We start from the raw sequence: 15,695 nt of genomic DNA, 5'->3' as shown, positions 1-15,695 counted from the left end.
ACAGTTAGTTCCTGCAAACAAGAGTTTTCATTCATCCTCCCATGACTTTAATAATTTCAAATGCTCCGGAGGGCCCCAATAGAAGCATATAAAAAATGATGTCTCAAAGGGGTGAGTCATACAGTATGTTACAAGAAGTGCGTTGAGAATTCCTCCCAACTCCCCATTTTTTTCATCCGGCTTCAGTCTTGATCAGAGTAGAGTAGATCAGAGGTGATATCTCTTTGGGGGGAAACCAGAGAAACAAAGTAAATACCTTTAAAATAGAGACACGTAACAGGTTGGGCAACGCTCGGAGGTACACAACAAACAACCATGCGTGTCTAAACACCCAATGGCAGATGGCAAGCGGTGCTAGACGGGTAGTGTGTTGTGCGATAACACTCTTTGACATGCTGTAGGCTGCACTCAGCGAAGTGGAATGGCGGCAGCGTACACTCCGAGGTGAGGTCACACTGCCGAGCCCACTGGGAATCCAGCCATTACGAAGGTGTAGCGTAGTGCCCTTGGCTAGCTGCTAACACACCGCATGACCTCTTGTCACTGGATAGGCAATTAGTGCTAAATGAAATCCGTGAAACCGAGTTGATTGGATTATTTTGTCCCTTCCCCGAGATGGTGAGGCATTAATGCACTGAAAAACAGGCCAGGGTGATGGCTCAGTAGCCTCTAGTACACTACTGTCTTTCTGCAATTATAGTCCAATATCATTGCTGTCTCCTTTTTGCAGATGGGTGAGTGTGCTATGATTAGCATTAGCTTAAAGGGTAGGTACATGTAGATTAGCTTAAAGGGTAGTAGACATGTCTGGGCTCAGTGAGCAGCAGTGAATCCCTGGGTGCTTCTATCAAACCATCACCGGACTTTAAAGGTGGCATGGTGTCTTCAGGGAGAATTCCCTCTCAGTTCTCATACACCTGTACAGCCTCTCCAAGTGTCTCAGGTTCCATTCTCTCGCTCTCTCTCTGTTAGAGCAGATGTTTTCCCCTGTTATCTGGGCTGATTCAAGGGCAAGACTGCATGTAAACATAGTGTTCTCTGAAGTCAGAGTGAAAGTATCAACATTCACAGGTTAAAAAGATGTATGATATCACCTCTATTTAGTATATTGAACTCTGTGTTCTCTGCCATTCATTCAACGCAAGTCCTAGTTCAATCATCGATACATTGTGTCATTTCAACAACCCTATTTATTTAAAGCATTGCTCTATCCTAAAATATATATCGCACTTACTCTCCAGAAATCCCCATGTGTTTTTAGTACAGGGATAGATGTACTTGAATACATTGTTTTTTGGTAACACAAAACTGCAACTCATTTTGGAAGTTAGGGGTATAATACTGTATCTTGTCAGGTCCGAATGTTGATTACATTACTATTTTGAACAAAGATTATTACAACAGGGAGTTGAACTTTATATTATGAATATGAATTCTATATTACCATATTTCCCAAAAATGCAATAAAACAAAGCAATTTTGAGAGGGATAGATGAAGAAGAGAATCCTTTCTCTTTTCAATAATACAACCCACAAAGTGTATCAGTAAATATTGCTTATACAAACTAAAACAGAAGATAAAAAATATAGCTTCGAGCAGCAATGATTGGGGTTCACAGGATGACAGAAAGGACACAAGATCAGTTGGATAACAAAGCAAGCAGTCTATCATGTAGGTACTATCTTCCTTTATGTGCAATCAGTGAAAGCATTACCATGTTTATTTCTCAATACCACAAAGATGACTCAAGTGAAGTTAAGCGTGATAGAGCTATCAGCGCTATGACCATGCGCTATGACTATGCGCTATGACCATAATAGCAATGTCAAGTTTCAAGTTTATAGGGCACTTTGGAGTGGATTTACAGTGGTTTCAATGGACACAGAAAATCTGACTTTTGATTTGTCAATAACTCCATCTTTTGACCGATCCCTTCGATTTTATCAAATTAAGTTCAGACATATACCATGGACCTGCATTCCAAATGGTGTCATTTGGTTCTATGGTTCATGAGAAGTATACTAAGAAGTATACTATAAGTATTTTTTTGCACATTTTAGCATATTAGCATACGTGCTAATATTCATCTATGGTATAGTATGGCCATCTTTGAATGCATCAACGTTATTTTCTCAAACTCTTTAGGGACTATTATGATGAGTACAAAGACCACATTTTGAGTGAATCTGACTTTTAGTCCATGAGGAGATTTTTTATGATTATTTTAAGCGTTACATAGTTTAAAAAAAGGTAATTCTTAATAGTTTCCTTTTTTTCTGATATCAATGCCAAACTTAACATTGTTCATCATAGTAACGTCTGTGATGACCCTTAAAAGGTTCAAGTTGATAGGACGTTGTGGAGTGGATTTACAAAGGATTCAAATGGACACGTAAAATCAGATTTCCTGATATATCTATAACTCAGCCATCTCTTAACCAATCCCTTAGCTTTTCTCAAACTATGTTAAGAAATGTACCATGGGCCTACATCAGGTACGGGTGTTATTTTGACTTATGGTTCATGAGAATACATTTTTCTAAAGTTTTCCCAAATTGCCAAGATGGAGGAAAATCTATCCTGACAGACCTTATGGGTCCTTGAGGCAAATTTCTTTAGCATGAGGAAAGACACCTACATACAATGGTTTTAGGTCGAATGGGCTAGCGGATATGAGGCTTTAAGTGAGACTGCTTATAACAGTGCCACCTATAGGCCAAATCGGTGACATTCTTTTTGAACAAGTTACTCATGGCCTGTAGACTCTGTCTGCCAAATTAGAAAAAAAGTAACAAATCTATGTTTGAGTTATTTGCTATGCTGTTACTGCCTAATTCCATTTACTTCGTCGTACTCAGCACCATGACCCCTTGTATCCAGTCTAACAACCCATATTTATCGTTCACAGTATGATTTCATCAAACTTACTGGATCTACTATTTTCTTCATGATGTGGAACCCCTCAAAAGAACAACCACTGAGGTGTTATAAAGATCATTATTTACCAGTCTAGTCTATTGGATGTGCATCAGGCATTTTATGACAGAACATACATTAAAATGATGTGTGCATTAGTATTTCAAATCATCTTCAATAAAACAGATACAGTCTGGCTGTTGTCAATGTAGAATCAGTGTGGTGTTAGAAAAAAAGACTGTTTGGCAGACTAATGCCTAGCAGACGATGAGAGATACTGAGGAGGAGGAATAGAAGGTGAGCTTGGCCTTTAAGTGCTGCTGTTATCCGTCACACCGCATGACAGCTGAATTTAAATTGAGGAGCAGAGTTCTTCAATCAATCCATTGTGGATGTCTGCTTCTGAGCAAAAGTTTTCTGGGAACACTGCAATGACAGGTCCCAAGAAGTTGGCCCAGGAGAGAGAAGAAAATAAAAATGGACTACTTTTCACCCTTTGGTGAGGCTATTAAAAAAATTGTTGTTGTGAAATTGTTAGATATTACTGTTAGATTTTACTGCACTGTTAGAGCTAGAAACACACGCATTTCGCTACACCTGCAATAACATATACTAAACACGTGTATGTGACAAATAATGATTTAAATGAACTATATGTGTATACTTTTCACACAATACATGCTTACTTAAACACCCTTAACGAACAGTGCAGTTCAAGAAGAGTTAATATATTTACCAAATAAACAAAAGTAAAAAATATTAAAAGTAACACAATAAAATAACAACAACGAGGCTATATGCAGGGGGTAGCGGTACTGAGTCAGTGTGCGGGGGTACAGGCTAGAGGTAATTTGTACATGTAGGTAGGGGTGAAGTGACATTGCATACATAATAAACAGCTAGTAGCAGCAGTGTACAAAACAAATGGGGGGGTGGGGTCAATTTGTTTAGTTGTTCAGCAGTCTTATGGCTTGGGGGTAGAAGCTGTTAAGGAGCCTTTTGGTCTTAGACTTGGCGCTCCGGTACCACTTGCCGTGCGGTAGCAGAGAAAACAGTCTATGGCTTGGGTGACTGGAGTCTCTGACAATTTTATGGGCTGACACCGCATATTATATAGATCATGGATTGCAGGAAGCTTGGCCGTATACACTACCCTCTGTAGCGCCTTACGGTCAGATGCCGAGCAGTTGCCATACCAGGCGGTAATGCAACTGGTCAAGATGCTCTCGAAGGTGCAGCTGTAGAACTTTGAGGATCTGGGGACCCATGCCAAAGCTTTTTAGTGTCCTGAGGGGGAAAAGGTTTTGTCATGTCCTCTTCATGACTGTATTGGTGTGTTTGGACCATAATAGATCGATGGTGATGTGGACACCAAGGAACTCTGGACCCGCTCCACTACAGCCCCGTTGATGTTAAAGGGGCCTGTTTGGCCCGCCTTTTCCTGTAGTCTACGATCAACTGCTTTGTCTTGCTCACATTGAGGGAGAGGTTGTTGTCCAGTTCTCTGACCTCCTCCCTGTAGGCTGTCTGTGATCAGGCCTACCACTGTTGTGTCATCAGCCAACTTAATGATGGTGTTGGAGTCGTATTTGGCCACTCAGTCAAGGATGAGCAGAGAGTACAGGAGGGGACTAAGCACACACCCCTGAGGGGCCCCAGTGTTGAGGATCAGCGTGGCAGAAGTGTTGTTTCCTACCCTTACCACCTGGGGGCGGCCCGTCAGGAAGTCCAGGATCCAGTTGCAGAGGGAGGTGTTTAGTCCCAGTGTCCTTAGCTTAGTGATGAGCTTCGTGGGCATTATGGTGTTGAACACAAGCTGTAGTCAATGAACAGCATTCTCACATACACTACCTGCTGGCCTTCTAGGCAAAGCTGCAAAGATAAAGCCATATCTCAGACTGGCCAATAAAAATAAAAGATTAAGATGGGCAAAAGAACACAGACACTGGACAGAGGAACTCTTCAGGCTTGTTTCTCAAACGAGACACTCTAATGTATTTGTCCTGCTCAGTTGTGCACCGGGGCCTTGCACTCCTCTTTCTATTCTGGTTAGAGCCAGTTTGCGCTGTTCTGTGAAGGGAGTAGTATACAGCATTGTACGAGATTTTCAGTTTCTTGACAATTTCTCGCATGGAATAGCCTGGTCTAGAGTTTTTCTTCCTCTGGTTGCACATGCGACATGCTGGTATTTTTTTGTTGTTAAAACTGATTTTAAAGTCTCTGGCCACTAGGAGCGCCTCTTCTGAGTGAGCATTTTCTTGTTTGCTTTTGGCCTTATAGAGTTGGTGCGATCTTAGTGCCAGCATCGGTCTGTGGCGGTAAATTAATGGCTACGAATAATATAGATGAGAACTCTCTTGGTAGTTAGTGTGGTCTACAGCTTATCATAAGGTATTCTACCTCAGGCTAGCAATACCTCGAGACTTCTTTAATATTAGACATCGCACATCAGCTGTTATTGACATAAAGACACACACCCCCACCCCTCGTCTTACCAGACGTAGCGTCTCTGTTCTGCCGGTGCATTGAAAATCCCTCCAGCTCTGTATTATCCATGTCGTCGTTCAGCCACGACTTGGTGAAACATAAGATATTACAGTTCTCAATGTCCCGTTGGTGGGATAATCGTAATTGTATGTCATCAATTTTATTTTCCAATGATTGCATGTTAGCAAGTATTGATGGCAGTGGGAGTTTACTCGCTTGCCTATGGATTCTGTGTCCTCTTTTCCTCACGCCATCTTACTGCATTGGTTACATTTCTGGTTTCTGTGACGAATACAAAAACTCTGCCTTGACAATGACTAGATGTCCAGACCTCTGCTACTGCAGGTCTAGAATATGTCCCCTTCCTCTCCACATCTCCCTCCACCCCCCACCTCCACCCCCACACATCCTCACTTGTTATCCGCCAGGCATCTTATTGGTGAGGCACCCTGTCCGCAGGCTACATGATGACAGGGACCGTGGCCAGTGCTGTAGCTTTCCTGTTTAGGTGTCAGATAGAGGCGAGAAGTGTCTACCTGTTATGGCATTACAGCCCTGCAGTAATCACTACGAAGCCGACATGCCCAGAATAGGAAAATGTGTTGCATACTGTACAGTAATTAGATCAAGTCCCAGCATTTCAGTTTATATCTTGTATTTCTTGTATTTGTATTTTCTCTTTTTGGTTTACTTCCTGTTTACATTTAATCTGATTAGCACTCATCAGTTTTATTTCCTTTCCTTCTTCTAGGAGAAGAAATGTCAGATGACTCAAATGTTGAGGTTTCTGCCAGGATGTGCAATTCCAGAAGCTATGTCAGCCATCAAGACAAAGTACAGTATAAAGATACCTCAGTGTGAGAAGACCACCTACTTTGCCATCATCTCTTCCTGTTGTCTCCTGAAGCTGGCAGCACATTACATGAGAATCTCTTCGGCTGACAGAACCCGCATTCCTGCCAAGCGCAATTACACACCCAGCGCACACAGGCCCTACCAGCAGTGAGGGCCTTGTGTACCCTGTCCCAGACCTCTTTGGTGGATCCATGGACCAACTCCACTCGTTGTCAAATGCAGACAGTTTGATTGAATTTTTTTTTAAACCCACCAAGTTCCTGTTGGGCACTGGCTCAGCATTCAACCTGTATGTAGGCTTGTTCTGTCAGGTGCAGCTTGTTGGCAGTGAAACAAACACCTGGCAGACTGGCCCTTAGTGATCCCTGTGTTGAGTTTGGACTGATACCATGCTGTTGCATGGAATTTGTTTGGGTTATGTAAGAACAAAGTGCACACTTGAAGTACAATTTGGCCAGTAGCTGTTATGAATTGAATAGACAGCTGTACATGTTGGTATGTTCATGCAACAGCCTACAAGATGTTGTGGTTCTTAAATCTTTAAACAACTATCTCTCAGATGATGTGGATGTGGAATCTGCTATGCTGTGCCAGTGGAAGACTTGGCAGAGACTCAGGCCTTATTCATTGATCCAACAGGAGGACATCAGTAACTGTCACCAGCCTTATAGTCTAGCACACCATGAAAGCTTGTGATGCATTAAATTGATGAAATACATGATGTGTGGGGTAAATCAATAGGATCTCTGGAATAAAACTAGATGGATTCAAAAAGGATCAGGACCATTCAACCCAGTGGACAAATGTAAGATCATTATCACCACCCTCAGCCGTACCCCCCCCAACATTCCAAAGCATAATTTAAAAAGTGTGTGCCTCATGTAAATGAATCAATGAAAGTAAGCTGTGAACTCTAGGAAGATCACATCATTTAACTAATTGGCCAGTTGCCTATTACTATTGCTAGGGGATGTTCCTTTTGGCTTCTTTCACTTGGGTTTCCTCCTGCAGTTTATGTTTATTAACCTTTTTCCCATCTACAAATGGGAATGATTAACTTCTCAGTTGACCTTTCGTGCATTAGTTATTTACCTTTACAGGGACAACCATTCTAGGGCAACAAAGAACACAATCAGAAAGGTTGGCAGCCATATGTGAATGTCATGTGTGAATGTCAGACCACTCAACGTGTATGAAGGTTTGGCTGGTGTCAAGGTGAGGTTAATGAAGGACTGCCAAACATAGGCTACCCCTCAACTTCAGAGTACTACCTGTTTAGTACCCATCTCACATTGTGTGGCCTCCCCCAGGCGTTGTTTCAGGGGATAAAAGACAGGAAAGATTGATGTACTGCTGTCCTTCATGTTCCACTGCCTTGCTCGCCTCACCGATAATCCTCCCCATCAAAGACATGCAGACCTGGACAACAGCAGGAGACCAACATGCTTTTCAACTACAGTAAGCGCACAATCTTTCTGCTCTGCAGTCCCAGGGACTTAACAGCATCTGTTGCTCTGTGCTCAGTTAATAATGCCTGCATTAGGGTTGGATATCATGTACAATAAATTCATATAGTGCTGTTCCCAATGCAGTCTGAAGGACTGTTAGACAGTCATTCATTAGATTCCTCACTTTAACCGATCCAGCATGGTTAGAACTGCCAGGGTTCTAGGAACATAAAGTTGTATGTATCATAAATGTGTTCTTAGCCAAAGTCACAGAAAAGGGAGACTCACAAATGAAAAGAACAGTGAGAGAGAATGTTAGAGAGAGAGAACGTTAGAGAGAACGTTAGAGAGAGAGCGTTAGAGAGAGAGAACGTTCGAGAGAGAGAGACAGAGACAGAGAGAGAGAGACAGAGACAGAGAGAGAGAGACAAAGGCAGAGAGAGAGAGAGACAGAGACAGAGGCAGAGGCAGAGGCAGAGAGAAAGAGATTATATTACCTACCAAAAATACATTATGAGAAAGGTTTAGAATAAGGTGCTTATTCTAATCGTTTATCACAGATCAACTTTTAAATGGTCAAATGTAAATGTGACTGTTTCTCAATCTTATCCTCCCGACAGTGGTTTGAACGTTGCGCTGTGGGGATGGCTTAAATAATATAACGGGAAACAAATTGATGCACCGAACCAAAGGTTGTACCCATAATTAATTTCCCCCTTTAAATTATCCTGTTACGATCCAAATAAATAATTACATTTCCTTTAAGGCACCATGGGTAGTCAACTGCAAAAGCAGCATGGTCCCTTGTTGGTTGGAAGTGGCCACTGTAACATGGCTTTTTATCATGTGTTTAATAAATTCCTTCATATCAGTTTAAATTGTGAGTAGATCTCTTTGCTCTCTGGTAGGGTGTGTTTTGGTGGAGAAATTTAAATCCAACAGTCGGTTGATTAAAGCAGTTCACATTAGCATTTCAAAGCATCTTATTTTTTCCAAAAAACTTGTAGAAGTTTCTTTGCCAACTACATAAAATGCACAAGTAACAAGGGTTATACTTGTTAAAAGTCTTGCAGAGCAACAACGACTTTACTGACAACTTGTGTGACCAGTGGATAAGATGAGAGCTTATTGGCTTTTGAAGTGTCCCTTTTTTTGGAGTGCAGAAATGTAATCATTGCCAAAGAGGAGTGGGTGGTATTCTGCTGGGAAGGCATGAGTTATACAGCAGTCACTTTTTGGGTGCCCTACTTGCAGATCAGTCTTGCGCCAAGGAAATATTGACATTCAAAGTGATATAGGGTCAGTAAACACTGTGGGGGTTGGATAGAGAAGGGAAATCCCAATGGGCAAAAACTACTTGAATCAATGTTGTTTCCATGTCATTTCAACAAAAACATTCAATGTGATGACCTTGAATCAACATGAAAAACTGATTGAATTTGATAAAAGTCATCAACGTAAGTGAATTTCGTCTCTTTTTTTTACCTAACTTTTAATCTAAATCCAACGAAATGGTGACATTTTTTGTTAATTTCACATTGAATTCACATTCATTGACAACTCAACCAAATATATTTTAAAAACTAGACGTTGAACTGACTTCTGTGCCCAGTGGGATGTAAGGATTTAGATTCATAGAATGCACGGCTTCTTGCACCGTTCCAGTCGCGTAGCTGGTAAATAATTTATTCACACTCTTTCCTCTGGGATATGATGAACCGTCAAGCTTGTGTAACTAGGCCAACATGTCTGACTACACAGCCAAACACCATTCCATGGCACTGGAAATTCTATCCAATGAATTAGACTGCACCTTTCTTACCATATTAATTCATTCAAAACGTATAGTTTTTTTGTTTGGTTTATTATTTTGTTCCTTGAAGATGACATATTCAACAGCATGGTTCAATGGATTGTTCAATAAGTAAAGAGTCGTTCAAGCTGTGCAGTCGTATTTTGTGGCAAGGAATTGAGTGACCCTTTTGTGTGTCTCTGCTTGTTAGTGTGGTGTTAGCATGCACAATCATTCTGAGTCTGAGGGCTTGTTTCTCACCATCAATTCACCTCAAAAATGCTAAAAATGGAAGTTATACAGTGCATTCGGAAAGTATTCAGACCCCTTGACCTTTTCCACATTTTGTTACGTTACAGCTTTTCCTCATCAATCTACACACAATACCCCATAATGACAAAGCAAAAACAGCTTTTTAAAAAACTTAAAAAACATTTACTTAAGTATTCAGACCCTTTACTCAGTACTTTGTTGAAGCACCTTTGGCAATGATTACAGCCTCAAGTCTTTTTGGGTTTGACGCTACATCTTGGCACACCTGTATTTGGGGAGTTTCTTCCATTCTTCTCCGCAGATCCTCTCAAGCTCTGTCAGGTTGAATGGGAGCATCGCTGCACTGCTATTTTCAGGTCTCTCCAGAGAAGTTCAATTGGGTTCAAGTCCGGGCTCTGGCTGGGCAACTCAAGGACATTCAGAGAAATGTCCCGAAGCCACTCCTGCGTTGTCTTGGCTGTGTGCTTAGGGTCGTTGTCCTGTTGGGAAGTTGAACCTTCACCCCAGTCTGAGGTCCTGAGCACTCTGGAGCAGGTTTTCATCAAGGATCTCTCTGTACTTTGCTCCATTCATCTTTCCATCAAGCCTGACAAGTCTCCCAGTCCCTGCCGCTGAAAAACATCCCCACAGCATGATGTAGCCACCACCATGCTTCACCATAGCGATGATGCCAGGTTTCCTTAATCCGTGACGCTTGGCATTCAGGCCAAAGAGTTCAATACTGGTTTCATCAGACCAGAGAATCTTGTTTCTCATGGTCTGAGAGTCCTTTAGGTGCCTTTTGGCAAACTCCAAGCGGACTGTCATGTGCCTTTTACCATAAAGGCCTGATTGGTGGAGTGCTGCAGAGATGATTATCCTTCTGGAAGATTCTCCCATTTCCACAGAGGAACTCTGGCGCTCTGTCAGAATGACCATTGGGTTCTTGGTCACCTCCCTGACCAATGTGCTTCTCCCCAGATTGCCCAGTTTAGCCAGGCGGCCAGCTCTAGGGAGAGTCTTGGTGGTTCCAAACTTCTTCCATTTAAGAATGATGGAGGCCATTTTTTGTACCCTTCCCCAGATCTGTGCTTCGACACAATCCTGTCTTGGAGCTCTACTGACAATTCTTTCGACCTCATGGCTTGGTTTTTGCTCTGACATGCACTGTCAACTGTGCATCTAAAAAACTGTTTTTGCTTTGTCATTTCTGGGGTTTTGTGTTTAGATAGATGAGGGAATTTTTTTTATTTAATGCATTTTAGAATAAGGCTGTAATGTAACAAAATGTGGAAAAAGTCAAGGGGTCTGAATACTTTCCGAATGCACTGTATGTTGTGATATATTAATAATGTTGATTAATGTGGTAATGATGTTTAAAAACTACCAGATCACCAAGCATGTTTTCTCAGCCCTGAAACATGAGTAACACATTTCATCTCTCACTTTTCTGCAAACAAAAACTGTTTCTCCTGCACAGGGAATTCCTTTCTTCATTGAAGGGAGAAACATTGTCAGCTGTCAGACAAGAAAACTTGAATATCTCAAATCGCCATGGAGCACAGAGATGGTAAATTAATGAGATTGTGGAGTCTTGTCGGAGGTACAGTATGTCGACAGGTTTTGTCACAGTTGGACTTTCGGTGGTTCAGCACACCTCACATCATGCAGATCTTTTCCTATTGTAATCAAATCATGTAATGTCTGCAATGACAGCTAACCATGGTGCATTGGAAGTGGCGATCGCTCAGAGCCTGGAGGCAGATGCAGAGAGATTCAAATCAAATGCTATTTGTCACGTGCTTCGTAAGCAACAAGTGTAGACTAACAGAAAAATGCTTTCTTAATGGGCCCTTTGCTACAATGCAGAGAGGAAAATATAGAAAAATATTAACACGAAGAATAAATACACAATGAGTAATGATAACTTGGCTATACGCACAGGGTACCAGCACCGAGTAGATGTGCAAGGGTACGAGGTAATTGAGGTAGATAAGGTATGTGCATATAGGTAGGAGTAAAGTGACTAGGCAACAGGATAAATAATAAACAGTAGCAGTAGCGTATGTGATGAGTCAAAAAAGGGCAAAGATGGTCAATGCAGATTGTCCATGTAGCTATTTGGTGAACTACTAAGGAGTCTTATGGCTTGGGGGTAGAAGCTGTTTAGGGTCCTGTTGGTTCTAGACTTGGTGCATCATTAGCAGTTAGCATGCAATAGCAGAAAGGACAGTCTATTACTTGGGTGGCTGGAGTCTGATAATTTTTTGGGCCTTCCTCTGACACCGCCTGGTATAGAGGTCCTTGATGGCAGGGAGCTCGGCCCAAGTGATGTACTGGGCCGTACGCACTAGCCTCTGTAGCGCCTTGCAGTCAGATGCCAAGCAGTTGGTACATCCAGTCAAGATTCTCTCAATGGTGCAGGGGAAGAGTCGTTGTTGTGACCTCTTCACGACTTTGTTGATGTGTGTGGACCATGGAACTTGAATCTCTCGACCCGCTCCATCGATGTGGATGGGGGCTTGCTCGGCTCTCTGTTTTCTATAGTCCACGATCAGCTCCTTTGTCTTGCTGACGTTGAGGGAGAGGTTGTTGTCCTGACACCACACTGCCAGGTCGCTGACCTCCTCCCTACAGGCGGTCTCATCGTTGTCGGTGATCAGGCCTACACCCGCAGTGTCGTCAGCAAAGTTAATGATGGTATAGGAGTCGTGCGCGGCCACATAGTCGTGGGTGAACAGGGAGTACAGAAAGGGACTAAGCACACACCCCTGTGGGGCCCCCGTGTTTAGGGTCAGGTTGGCTAATGTGTTGTTGCCGACCCTCACCATCTGGGGGAGATCCGTCAGGAAATCCAGGATCCAGTTGCAGAGGGAGATGTTCAGTCCCTGGAACACTGAGTTGTAGTCAATGAACATAATTCTCACATAGGTGTTCCTCTTGTCCAGGTGGGAGAGGGCAGTGTAAAGTGCAATAGAGATGGCATCTAGGGTGTCTGGGATGATGGTGTTGATGTGTGCCATGACCAGCCTTGCAAAACATTTCATGGCTACAGATGTGAGTGCCATGGGGTGATAGTAATTGAATAATAATTTTGTAGTCTATGATAGTTTACAAGCCCTGCAACATCCGACGAGCGTCAGAGCCAGCACAGTAGGAGTCGATCTTTGTCGTGTATTGACGCTTTGCCTGTTTGATGGCTCGTAGGAGGTCGCTGCTGGATTTCTTGTAAGAGTCTGGATTATTGTCCCCCAAAAAGGGATAATTTATTTGGAAACTAATCAGTATGGCTGAGACAGCTATGCTCGCTTCATTCAAATAAAATGAATTCGTTTTTTACCCAGGGCCTGAAAAATTATAGATATGATCACACCAGGAGTTTTGTGAAGTCACCCTGAGAGGAAGGCTCTATACATTTTGCATTACACCTTGTTTTGTAAGTTCTCCTGATGTGCCTATTACAGTGTAATATTTATATGTTTCAAGAATATTGGGATATAGAGATCTACTGTAAAACCTGTAGAGGCCACCAAGTTTTCGCTAGAGGTATGGTGTCTTTTCTGCAGATAATCTTGATAGCGTTCTGTTTTGAAGTGGGATAAATAGTAAATTGTGGTATGATTTATTGAGTGTGATGGCTTGGTCTGACAGCTCGTTTATCCTTCAGCCTTGTTTTAAGGTGATTTACAGCGAGCATGTGTGTGTGTGTCACATAAATGTTTAAAGATCTGCTTTCGCCAGTGTCCACCTGGGAGACTAGAACGCCATAGGCTGTCCTCCTTCCTGCGTCACGGCTCTGGTGATCTCACTCTCTATTGTAAGGTTTTAAAGATAGAGTGCACTGGAAACCAATAGTGTTCAAGTGGCATGTAAAAGTGCTTTGAGTGTACTATGCATGCATCAGGTTTGCACTGCATCAGGTGATCTCAGTCCCTAAGCTATTTGTTGTTGTTTAAATGAAGGATTCTAGCTTTAATTGACGTAAGTAAACTAATTACTGTCTGAAATTCTGTTCCTCTGTGCGTTTAAGTACAAAGTTATCCTTTGACAAAGACATATAAATATTATGAATCAGCCATTTTATTTCACAGTATGTATGTGAAGAAATATATCTATGCAAATGCTCAGATCTCCCATGTGTTTTGATGGGTTGGGTGTGTTGTGTTTGTGAAACAAGAATCAATCAAAGCCCCCCCCCCAAGCAACACACTGCGATTTAATCTACAGAAAAACAGGTTGAATCCGGGTGTCAAGGTACAAACGAGACGAGTGCACTGCGAGATTCATCTAAACTTTCAAAAAAATCAGACACTTGCAGGGGATGCTTTGTGTTCTCTCTGTCCAATAAGGCATTTTTTCACCGCATTACCAAGATAAATAAGACTGAATCCTCTTAGCTATTATTGGGGTATGATATTATTTTGTGCTAACACTAAAAATAACAGGAAATGTGGAGTTTGGCTACACTGTGGTAAATGTGCTACATATCAAATGTGCTTATTTAATCGGTTTATTTTCCAGGGGCCACAATCAATGCACTATTTCTCTAGAGGTGACAAGTGAAGACAACTGATACCATGGTACATGTAAAATAATTGTCACAACTCCTACCGAAGGTGGCTCCCCTTCCCGTTCGGGTGGCGCTTGGCGGTCGTCGTCGCCGGCCTACTAGCTGCCACTGATCCTTTCCTCCCCCTCCTTGTGTGTTTATTGGTTACACCTGTTATGCATTGTGGTGATTAGTTGGGCTTTATTAGTCAGCCTGTTTCTTTGTGCGGGATTGTTTGTGTAACATTTGTGTATGTTGAGTCGAACGTGTTTGTTCCTGTTCGTGGGTTTTTGCTGGACTGTTTTAGTCCCCGTGTTTGGGGCATTTGTTTTTTAGCGCCCAGTGTTTCGTGGGGTGGCCTATGTTCGCCGTGTGAGAATTAAAGAGCACTACCTTGAACTCTTTGTTTCCTGCGCCTGACTTCACACCCACGACACCCAGATCGTTACAATAATACCAAAATAAAAACTAGTAGCACAGTGGCAGACTTAGCACAGTGGCAGACTTAGCCCTGATGTCACACAGTGGCAGACTTAGCCCTGATGTCACACAGTGGCAGACTTAGCCCTGATGTCACACAGTGGCAGACTTAGCCCTGATGTCACACAGTGGCAGACTTAGCCCTGATGTCACACAGTGGCAGACACACAGTAGCCCTGATGTCACACAGTGGCAGACTTAGCCCTGATGTCACACAGTGGCAGACTTAGCCCTGATGTCACACAGTGGCAGACTTAGCCCTGATGTCACACAGTGGCAGACTTAGCCCTGATGTCACACAGTAGCAGACTTAGCTCTGATGTCACACAGTAGCAGACTTAGCCCTGATGTCACACAGTGGCAGACTTAGCCCTGATGTCACACAGTAGCAGACTTAGCCCTGATGTCACACAGACGCAGACTTAGCCCTGATGTCACACAGTAGCAGACTTAGCCCTGATGTCACACAGTAGCAGACTTAGCCCTGATGTCACACAGTAGCAAACTTAGCCCTGATGTCACACAGTACCAGACTAGTACAGTAGAATGACAAACAGCAACGTTTGGATAAGCCTATAGTATTTGTTTGTATACTGTAAAGATCATGAGAGCTATCCCTATGCATTAGCCTCTGGCCTCTGTGAAAGGGGGTACATTATGGGAGTAGTGTTGCAGTGTGTTCTGTGTACACTGCTACTATAGCTGGAAGTTGTTGAGTGTTGGACAGACGTTCTTGTATTCAGGAAAAGTGTACAAGGGAAAGGCATGTACAATTGTACATGGTACATTTCACACCACGATAAGAGTCACTAACTCATAGCAACAAGAGGGTAGATCAGATTTCAAACGTTGCTTGTTAGGGGGAGGTAGTTGCAGAAATGTTGGAATGTTTGGAAGGCCAAGTTTAACTCCTCA

The sequence above is a fragment of the Oncorhynchus tshawytscha genome, linkage group LG21, assembly GCF_018296145.1.
Source record: "Oncorhynchus tshawytscha isolate Ot180627B linkage group LG21, Otsh_v2.0, whole genome shotgun sequence".
NCBI classification, from domain to species: Eukaryota; Metazoa; Chordata; class Actinopteri; order Salmoniformes; family Salmonidae; genus Oncorhynchus; species Oncorhynchus tshawytscha.
This window is presented reverse-complemented; position numbering follows the sequence as displayed.